General features: G+C 33.9%; 1 pseudogene; it reads left to right on the forward strand.

Annotated features, from left to right (window-relative positions):
• Positions 1 to 2,324: 2,324 nt before the first annotated feature.
• LOC107499347 lies at positions 2,325 to 3,150 on the forward strand (annotated as a pseudogene).
• Positions 3,151 to 12,012: the final 8,862 nt, after the last annotated feature.

Consider the following 12,012-nt stretch of genomic DNA (forward strand, 5'->3'; position numbering starts at 1 on the left):
TCAAATTAATCCTTCTGGAATAGATCAGGTTTAACTTGAAATAGAAAGTAATCTTTCTTTTTATCTAACTATACATATATTCTCTTTTTCAATGTATATTTATGATTTTTTATCAATTTTTAGAGTGATTAAGATTATAAACATATAAACACAAGAAAAAGAAATGAGGCAAATACATAGCTAAAAACAGAAAAGATAACTACTATGTTAACCTTAAATATTTAACTTTCTAGCAGAATATATTTGATGTTCTGGAATTATTTAAAAAGTTGATAAAATTTTTATCTCATCTTGTCCACATAGACACAGTCTAAGTTTCCACTTTACTTTGAGCAGTAAGGTTTGTTCTGGAATTTATGCAATATAGCTAAACACCTAATCAAAGCCCATAAATGCAAAAGTTAATGAGAATTTAATATTTATATAGGTGCTTTATTAATATCACCATATTCTTTACAATTAACTTTGCTCAGTATTTCCATAAATTTCTTTTCAAATAAGAAAGAAAAATATCACTCAATTGTAACAAACTGACATGCAGATAATAGATGGCTGTGGGGTTTTTTTAGAGTAAAAAAGCATTAAGAATGAGGCATATCATCTATTATTTTGCCTTGCCCTCTTTATCACTTTCAATATAAACAGAAAAATGATGTATTACGGGAAAATGGCCCCCTTCGTGACATTTCTGATATGACTGTACAATTTCAACACTGGAGTGGCTCATTTTCTAAAATGAATGAGACATGCTTTAACATTTCACGAATTTCATGTTTTGGAAATGAATCCTGCAGAAATTCATTAAGCTACTGCATAAATTCTAAATATCAGAAATTACATCATTTAAATAATGAAAGTATCCCTATACATACTCTAAAATATGCATATGTGAGTGAAAATGGTCACAGCGGGAAGAATTCTTAATCACTTAATAATTCTATACTCTGCTAATCGTAAAGAAGAAACTGGGTGTCAGTTATATATAGTCAATATGGGTCTTTGTGATAGAATTTCAAAGTGATTGTGAAGAACCTTTTTCAAAATTGTCTTCTCCACCCTGCTTCAGTGGACTTGTTTTCTTTTTTCAGTGCAAAATTTTAATTGCTGTGACTTATTTTGTGCCTTCCTTCAGGAAATACAGATAATAGCAAAGTGACTGGAATATGAAGTTTGAATAATAATTCCTGGAATTTACTCAAAGCTATTTTTCATCTCCCATGATTAAGCCTTGTTTTATACATAAATCAGATAAAAATTCAGCTGTTTTGGATGAGGTGGGATTGGAGAAAGCTAGCTGTCAGCAAGCTCCTTACCTCGATTCCTACAGTAGCACTGGAGGCACACGTGAGACAGAGGTAGTATAGCACTAGTCTATAATACTACTGATTGTGTTTTTTTTAAACTGTAGTATATCTCTACGTGAAATTAAATGGTATTCACCTAATTAAGGACATGATCCTTATCTTGTAACTGTCTCATGAGATGAAGTTCTAGCAAAGACCCAATAGGTACTGGGTTATTTTATTTAAATGTATGATTCATATGGTTCTGGAATGGCTTCCTGCATAAAGCCCCAAATACATACAGAAAACTAAAAATAAAACATTTTAAAACAAATAATACCAGATTTTTTTGAATAAAAATTTTTTAAATGTAAATAGTTTGTTAAAAAATGTAAACTATTTTTTTAATTAATTATACAGATACACTTGTATTAAGGGCATTTTAAAATGAGGTTCTACTATTTCCAAAGCAACATGTTATAACCAATTCTCATTTCACAGTTGAACTAAAAACCAGAAATGAATAACTATGGCCCATGGCCAGGCACCCACAGGAAAGATGAATAGTTCTGCCATCTGTCATCCCAATGGGGCCTTCATAAATAGCACCAGACTGTCAGATTTAAACTGCATTTAAAGAGGGGCAGCATGGAAAAAAACAGGAGAACATGCTGAGGGAATGGACACAGGGGGAAAAAAAGGCAGACAAAATAACTTTTTCCTAAAATTCTTAAGAGAGAAATAAGCACACATTATACTCTGAGAAAAGGGCTTAGGCTATTTCAGGTGGAAAACAAATTCTGATCTAAAATTTTTGGCCTTGGCCCCTACTAATCATTCAGGGAAAATGAGAATCATGTCAATTCTCCAGTCTTCCACTTATTGTTAAATATAAACACATGTGTGTGTATGCGTGTGTGCCAAGTATGTTGCTCTGTGATGATAAATAAAAACTGCTTTTCCTGCTTTTCCACGCTACCCAGAGAGGGACCCTTACAGCGTTGTTCTCTGTTCCCATGTAACATCAATAGAAACCTCACAATGTCTGGAGCCCTGGAGGAGGGTGTCCTCAAATTCCTTGCAACAGAAACTCACGTAGGTGGCACCAACCTTGACTTCCAAATGGAACAGTACATCTACAAAAGGAAAAGTGATGGCATCCACATCATAAATTCGAAGAGAACCTGGGAGAAGCTTTTGCTGGCAGTTCATGCCATCGTTGCCATTGAAAACCCAGCTGATGTCAGTGTCACATCATCCAGACACATTGGGCAGTGAACTGTGCTGAAGTTTGCTGCTGCCACTGGAGCCACTCCCATTTCTGGCAGGTTCACTCTTGGGACTTTCACTAACTAGATCCAGGCAACCTTCCAAGAGCCAAGACTTCTGGTGGTTACTGATTCCAGGGGTGACCACCAGCCTTTCACAGGCTTGTGTTAACCTGCCTACCACTGCCCTGCGTAACACAGATTCTCTGTGCTATGCGGATGTCGCCATCCCTTGCAACAACAAGGGAGCTCACCCAGCGGGTCTAATGTGGATGCTGGACTGGGAAGATCTGCGCATGTGTGGCACCATCTCCCATGAATACCCCGGGGGTAGGTCATTCCCTATTTCTACTTTTACAAGGATCCTGAAGAGGTTGAAAAGGAACAGCAGGCAGCTGCTGACAAGGCTGTGATAAAGAGAAATTTCAGGGTGAATGGACTGCTCCGGCTCCTGAGTTCACTGCTGCTCATCCTGAGACGTGCAGGTGCTGCGGTTTCCTCCTGAAGACTGGAGTGCTAGGCCTGCCTATGAAAACGGCTCTGAAGCCCCCACTGCTCAGACCACTGAATGGATAGGAACAACCACTGAGTGGTCTTAAGCTGTTCTTCCACAAACTCGTACAAAATGGAAATAAGACTGATGAAAAATAAACAGCTTCTAAAAGTTAAAAAAAGAAAACAAAAATACTTTTCCTAACAGATTCCACTAACACTTTTGCCTACTCAAATTGTGTTTTCTTTCTCTTATTTGTTACACATCATTGTCTCTACCTTGTTGTGCTTGTCTCATTAAGAGGTGGTGCTGCTTAATGGAATAGAAAAACTGCATTTATAAGTTATTCTAATCTAGAAAAGATGGGCATTCAGCATCTCTCCTTGAATAATTATTAAATCGAATGTGATATTGTGAAATCATTAGTCTAATAAAACAATCAGGTGAACAAGTAATTTCATTGTGAATCTAGAGAGATATACATTTGATTCAGCACTAGCAAGTAGTACTGCTCACTGGAAGGACCTTTAGTTACGTTATGTGTTCCGTGCATGCTAAGGACTAATTGAATGCTCCAGAACTATTGTACATCATAGAATCATTTATTATATAAGTCTTTGTTGCTGGATATAAAGAGAAAAAAACATTTTTGTGTGGAGAAGGAAACTTTCAGATATAGCCTGTCATTTTCAATTCCTCAAGGCAGCTTAGCTGTGGTAATTAGCATTCTACCTGGACACATTTCCAAAAGTACTGAGGGAGCATTCTTTGCCAAAGGGGTTTTAAATGACATGAAAATGTTGTTTTAAAAGAATTCTCAGATTCTTGACATTCAGGTTGGTATGTTGTCTTTTGAAAGCCAATGGATTAGTTAGATCACCACTTCTGAATGTGTTTTAGAGGGTTAGATGTATGCGTGATCTAGAATAGCACAGCTTTCTTAAGTGATCAAGTTACGATTGTGAGGTTCTGTAGTCCTACAAAGCTTTCACTCTATGGAGTAAGATATTTTCAGCATATTCATAGTCTTAAAGATGTTTTCCTTTGCTTTTTAGTTTGGACTATCTAACCACATATCAATAAATGCAAAAAAAAAATGAAAAAAATAGTAATATTAATTAGCATACAGTAAGAATACACTTAAATATTAATATTTTTTGTTAGTGAAATTAACTAGGAACATGCACACATACACATTAAAAAACAATTGTGGCAATAGCAAATGTAAACAGGTTTTGAATGAATATTGTAAGATTTTAGACTTGAAATTATCTTGGAAATTCATTTTGTACTTCCTCTAGGATGCCTTGTCCTGCAGTCAAATTTAACAAATATATATTATCTTTGTTATAAATATTTATTTTCACCTCTCTCATACACTACTGTTAGTGTTATTTTGGTTATTTAAAATATATGCATAGGTAAACTACATTTTTATTATTTTCATTTTATGATAAAAAAAATTTTACCCTATATTTGAAGAAAAATGAAAATGTTGAGTCTTGGTTGTTAGAAAACAGTGACCTAACTCAAGTTTTTTCACCTTATAGAGAGGAAACTAAAGTTCAAAAAAACAAATGACTTTCCCATTATCATAGGAAAAAGTAAGGAACACAGTCACAACTAGAAGATGGGCATTTTAACTCTTGGCTCATCACTTTTGCCACTAAGCTAAGCTCTTGGGGAATAGGAGGCATAGACTTTAAGAGATTTCCTTAACATTCTGTTGGAGAGGAATGCAAAATTTGAAATTAATAATACGTATTTTCCACTGTTACTGGGAAAATCAAATTGACTGGCTGACTTCAGCTTAAATCTTCACAGGACCCACTTTTCTACCTTCCCTTCATTTTAACCATGACCTCGAGACCTTGCTCTAAGAACATATCAAAAAAGGAACTGAATACAATACAATAATTGAATCTATATAAACATATCCACATTTTTTTTTGTTTTGTTTTTCTGTTCATTTACCATATTAACCCGTGTACATAATAAATTAATGATGTACTTCTGGTAATTGCCTGAAACTAAATACTTTTCCTTTGAGAATTTTTTAAATTGTGGTATATAGCTGGGATAAGATCTGAACACGATTCAGAGTGCTTCAAAACATCTGATTTGGGCAAATATCATTTTTCTTTTTATTATCATTTAAAAACACTTTCATGACTCAAGTTATAAATGAAATCATTGTACGTTTTCTTCTAAAGGTTTTAAGTTTTCTTCTTACATTTAGGGGTTATTCTTACTGAAAATGCTGTGTGTGTATATTTATATTTTGAGATCTATATCTGATTTATTAATTTTTCCAATAGGTGTAACTAAATAACTAAGGACAATAATATGACTAGTCCATCCTTTTCCTATTTTTCTTTATGTTATCTGTGTGATATACCAAATATCCATAGTTCCTGGGCTCCTGTTCTATTTTATGAGATTATTAGTCTCTGCCTTTATCAATACAATGTTGCATTAATTATTATAAATCTTTAAAATTTAATGTATTAGCAGACAAATGTTATTGGCTTGTGATCTTTCATATAAATTTTAAAATCATATTGTCAAGTTTTTGAAACCTGATTGATATTGTATTTGATTATTCTGATTTATAGTTTATTTAGAAACATTAGACCTCTTAATGGTATTGACTATCCATGGAGAAATAGTACACAGTTTCTCTATTATAGGTTCTGATAATATTTTAAAATATGTTCCATGAAGTTCTTACTTTTAAAAATAAACTTATTTTTCATTTTTGTATAATTTTATGGATATTTTGAGTGATAGTTTCACCTTACATTCTTTAATTATTTTTATGTGAAATACATTTTTTATTTCTCTAAGATAAATACTTAGAAATCTAATTACTGACTGAGCTGTATGATAGTTTCATATTTATTTATTTATTTAAAGAAAGTACCAAACCATTTTGCATAGGGGCTTCTTTTACATTCTAACAGCAATATATCCACAATCCAGTTTTTCCACATTCTTGCTAAGGTTTGGTGCTGTCACAATTAAAAACAAAATGACCATTCTAATATGTACTCTGTGATATTTCATTGTCATTTTAATTTGCATTTCTCTAATGACTAGTGATATTGTAAATCTTTTCATATGCTTATTTGCCATTTGTAAATATCTTTGATCCTTCATCAAATTGTTTGGTGCTTCTACTGAGTTTTGTGCATTGTCTTCATCAATTCATGCTGCTCTAACAAAATATCATAGACTGGGTGGCTCAAATAACATTTACTTCTCATAATTCTTGAGACTAGGAAGTCCAAGATTAAAGTACTGGCCATTCTGTTTCCAATCAGGATTCTCTTCCTGGTTTGCATGTGGCCAACTTCTCACTGTGTCCTCACAGTGGGGAGGAAAGAGAGAGAGGTGGAACACTCTGATCTCTCTTTCTATAAAAATACAAAACACTAATCTCATCATGAGAGTTCCATATGACTTCATAAAACCCTCATTGTCTCTCAAAGATCCTTCCAAATACCATCACATTGGGCCTTAGGACTTCATTAAATTCTGAAAACAAAAGTGTTCAGTCCACAGTGCTCTATATATTCTAGATAGTAGTTCTTTGTCAGATGTATAATTTGAAAATATTTTTTCCCCAGTGTGCAGTTTGTCTTTTTATATTGTTAACAGAGCAAATGTTTTTAATTTTTATGAAGTTCAATTCATTGTTTTCCTTTTATGTGTAATACTCCTGGTTTGAAGTCTTAAGATCTTTGCCTAGACCTAGATCCTCAAAATTTTCACATATTTTTCAAAAGTTTTATAGCTTTATGTTTTACATGATGTCCATAGTTTATCTTGAGTAAATTTTTATATAATCTGTGAACTTTGCTGTGAGTTTAGTTTTTGGCCTATAAATTTTGGATTGCCCAGAACCATTGTTGTAAAAGCTACCTTTCTTCTATTGAATTGATTTTATACCCTTATCAAAAATCATTTGAATATTTGTGTGAGTCTATTTCTGGATTCTCTATTCTGTCCCACTGATATATGTGTTTATTCATTGTTAGTACAATAAAGTTTTGATTACTGTAGCCCTAATAAATCCTGAAATCAAATAGACTGAGTCTACTCAATCTTCTTTCAGAAAATTTATTTATTTATTCTCATTTTTTTGCCTCTTCATATAATTTTTAATATAATCTTGTCTATACCTACAAAAAGTGTATAGGGATCACGTTAAACTTATATTACTTTGTGGGGAATTATCATCTTTAATATGTTGAAATTTCTAATCGATGAACACCTATTCCCTTTCAGCCATTTATATATACTTTGATTTATTTATATTTTATATTTTTTAGCATATAAGCCATATATATGTTGTATTAGATGTATACCTAAATATCTCATTCTGTTTTATCAATTTTAACCCATTTCCCATTAAGAAAAAAAGTGCAGCTTGCTGCCAGGGTTAACATCACATGTAGAAATGCTACATTTTCCAGATTTGACATTTTCAGCAATCAAGAATTACTATATTTTGTAAATGGAAATGCCACTTCTAAAAACAGAATGTAATACAGAAGCCGGGAAACATGGTGGAGTAAGAAACATCTTTGGATCTCGCGCCTTGAAACAACAATAAGCTGAACATCGAAAACTCAACAAAAAACGCCCAAACTGCACAACTGCCACATCTGAGTGTGGGACCTATACATAAAAGCTACCACAGGTCAGAACCCTGGGTGTCAGGTGGTGGACTGGAAGAAACAAAGAAGCTGCTTCTCGCAGACTATGGAGCTCCCTGCAGGAGGGAGAAGGGGGAAGGTGTGGCGACTTCCTTGAACAGCCCTGCCTGGAAGTGCTGTGAGTTCCACATAGCCAGTGGCAAGGCCCAGTCATCAGGGCAGAAAAGCAGAGGAGCAGGATGGGAATGCAGATGAACAACAGTTGATTTTACTGGCCCTGGTTGCAAAAATGAGGCTGAGCCACAGCTCCCAACTCCCAAACCAGAGAGGCCCTCTCCCTATACCCTCTAAGACAAAACACCATGAAACCCCATGGGAATCTGAGCAAACACTACTGAGACTGTCGCTGACACTGACAGGGACTGAAAATGAGAGTAGTGAGTGTGATTAAATACCTATAAGAAAATATAAAAAAGCATTTTTAAGGCTTTATTTAAAGCAGGGGTCCAAGAGGCATAGATGCTACCTACTGAAAACCAAAAGAAAAGCGCCTTCTTTGCAGCAGAGTAAAGAGAGACCTTTATTTAATAAACCTTCTCTCTGGAGAAACAGCAGAGTACACTTTCATTAATGCCAAGGTGGAGAAATAGTCCATTAAACACCATGAACAACCAAGGTAACAAGACATCACAGAAATAAAGAGAAAAATGTCCAGAAAATACGTTTAGACATAGAACTATGCAACTTAAAAGAGAATTCAGGATGATACTTCTGAAAAAACTCAGTGAGTTCTGAAATGAGTCATATTAACAATTTCAAGAATTGAAAAAACAACTAGATGAGCAGAGCAAGGAGATTGAAACCCTCAAAAAAAACCCAAATAGAACTGGAGATGAAGAACGCACTGCAAGAGTTGAAAAATGAAATAGCAAGCTTGGAAAATACAGTCGACCAAATGGAGGCAAAGATTAGTGATATTAAAGACAGAAATCTAGAAATAAATCAGAATGAAGAAGAGAGAAATGGAAAATGAAAAATAATGAAAGAGAAATACAAGAACTAAGTGATGCCATCAGGAGAGAAAACATAAGAATTATGGGCATTATCGAAGGTGAGGAAAAGGAGCAGGGACTAGAAAGCATTTTCAGACATATAGAAGATGAGAATTTTCCAAATTAAGAAATGAGCTGGATTCTGGAGTTCAAGAAGTCAACAAAACACCCAATTATCTAAACTTAAAAAGGCCTTCACCAAGACATATTATATTAAATTTATCAAAAATTGATGACAAAGACAGAATTTTCAGAGCAGCTAGGGAGAAGAAAACAGTAACTTATAAAGGAAAACCCACTAGATTATCCTCGAACTTTTCAGTGCAAACCTTACAAGCTAGAAAGGAATGGAACAAATATTTAAACTATTATGTGAAAGGAATTACCAGCCTAAAATAATGTATCCAGCTAAGCTCTACTTTAGATATGAAGGAGAAATTAAGACCTTTTCAGACATACAAAAATTGAAGGAATTCTCCACTACGAGGCCTGCACTGCAAAAAAGGGGTCAACTCACCTAAAACAAAATGACCAAAAAAAACCCCAATACACAATTAGGAGTAAAGTGACTATCAGGTAAATAGACGCAGTGGAGTGCAATCCTTTCTAATAACAGGGCATTATAAGCTTAAATAATAAGAAGAAAATTGTTATAACAAGATAGTAATGAACATTCGGCATACATACGGACAAATTGAGATAACAATGACTGAAAAGGAGAGGATTCAAAGATCCAAATTCGCAAAGGGAAATAGGGATAAGGTACATGCAGACGAAGATAGACAACTTTAATTATCTTTTTCGTATTTGTAATAGTAACCACACACCAAAGATTCAGAATTGAAGTAAATAACGTAAAACAAGAAGAATCAGAGGGGAAACCCTCAAAAGCCAACCAAAATAAAGAAAACGGAAACAAAAAGACAAAGAAGAAATGGAAACTCTGAGCTAGTAGAAAGCAAAAGATAAAATGTCTGTAAGAAGACTTCGTGTTTCAATAATCACCCTAAATGTAAATGGACTGAACTCAGCAACAAAAAGGCACAGAGTTGCAGAATGAATCCAAAAACAAAGGCCAAATATGTGCATCTCCAGGAGATACATCTCAGCTCCAAAAACAAGTATAGACTCAAAGTGAAAGGGTGGAAAATGATATATCAAGCAAATGGCATTCAGAGAAAAGCAGGAGTAATGGTACTAATATCAGATGACATAGACTTCGAAATGAATAAAGTAAAGAAAGATACTGAGAGACACTTCAAAATGATAAAGGGAATCGTGCACCAAGAAGATATAACTTATTAATATCTTTGCTTCCAATCAGGGGCCCCAAAATATATAAAGCAATTACTAACAGAACTAAAAGGAGAAACAGCCCAAAACACTATCTTAGTATCCGACAGTACTCCACTGTCGGATAAGGACAGATCATTCAAACAGAAAATAAATAAGAAAATAACATCCTTAAAAGACACATTAGACCAACTGGACATAATTAACATTTACAGAGCCTTCGATCCCAAAACAACTGCATATACATTCTTCTCTAGTGCACATGGAACATTCTCAAGAATCGACCATGTACTGGAACACAGACATAAACTCAACAAATATAAGAGGGTTGAAATCATACCGACCATATTTTATGATCATTATATTTGAAACTAGATATCATCTACAAAAAGAAAGCAGGATGAATCACAAATACATGGGGATTAAACAACATGCTGCTGAAGAATAACTGGGTAAGGGAAGAAATAAAAAGAGAGATGAAGAGATACATAGAAATGAATGATAATGATAGTGCAACATATCAAAACTTTTAGAGCACTGCAAAGTGGTCATAAGAGGAAAGTTTCATATCCTTACAGGCTTATCTCCAAAAACAAGAATGAGCTCAAATAAACAATCTAATGCTTCATTTTAAAAAACTAGAAAAGAAAGAACAAATGAAGCCTTAAGTCAGCAGAAGGAAAGAAATCATCAAATAGAGCTGGAATAAATGAAATTGAAAACAAAAGACAATAGAAAAAAATAAAAGCAACAAAGAGTTGGTTCTTTGAGAAGGTTAATAAAATTGAGAACCCCCTGGTTAGACTCACTAAAGAAAAAAGAGAAAGGACACAAATAAAAACAAAGATGAAAAAGGGGGAAATTATGACTGACATCGCAGAAACACAAAGGATCATACAAGAATACTATGAAAAAGTATATAACACCAAATTTAACAACCTAAAAGAAATGGACCAGTACTTAGAAAAATACAACCTTCCTAGACTGAATCAAGAACTGGAAAATCTAAATAGACTGATCAGCAGTATAGAAATTGAAACAATCATCAAAACCCTATGAAAAAGTAAAAGTTCAGGACCAGGTGACTTCACCAGTGAATTCTACCTAACATTCAAAGAAGATTTAATATCTATTCTCCTCAAGTTCTTCCAGAAAATGGAAAAGGAGGCAATACTTCCCATCTCATTTTATGAGGCCAATATTACTCTGCTAGCAAAACCTGGTAAAGATAACACAAACAGATTAAACTACAGACCGATACCTCTCATGAACACAAATGCAAAAATCCTAAAAAAATACTAGTGAACCATATACAGCAACATATTAAAAAGATTATACACCATGGTCAAGTGGGCTTCATCATACGCAAATCGATTAATGTGATACACCATAAAAACAAATTAAAAAATAAGAAATATGATCATATCGATAGATGCAGGAAAAGCTGTTGACAAGATAGAGCATCCTTTTGTGATCAAAACACTTAACAAAATCAGTATAGAAGGAAAGTATCTTTACATAATAAAGGCCATATGTGACAAATCCTCAGGCAACATTATACTTAACGGTGAAAAACTAAAAACCTTCCCTCTAAGATCAGGAACAAGGCAAGACTGTCCACTATCACCACTGTTTTTCAATATAACATTGGAAGTCCTAGTGAGTGCAATCAGACAAGAAAAGATATAAAAGGTATCTAAATAGGAAACGAAGAAGTCAAACTGTCACTATTTGCAGATGACATGATTCTCTGTATAGAAAACCCTAAAGACTCCACAAGAACAGTACTAGAAACAATAAGCAAATACAGTAAAGTCTCGGGATACAAAATCAATGTTCAAAAATCCATAATGTTCCTACACTCTTAATAATGAAGCATCAGAAAAAGAAGTAAAAAAATAATTCATTTTGCAATTACAAAAAGAATAAAATACTTAGGAATAAATTTAACAAAACAAGTGA

The sequence above is a fragment of the Rousettus aegyptiacus genome, unplaced genomic scaffold (genome assembly GCF_014176215.1).
Source record: "Rousettus aegyptiacus isolate mRouAeg1 unplaced genomic scaffold, mRouAeg1.p scaffold_m13_p_7, whole genome shotgun sequence".
NCBI lineage: Eukaryota > Metazoa > Chordata > Mammalia > Chiroptera > Pteropodidae > Rousettus > Rousettus aegyptiacus.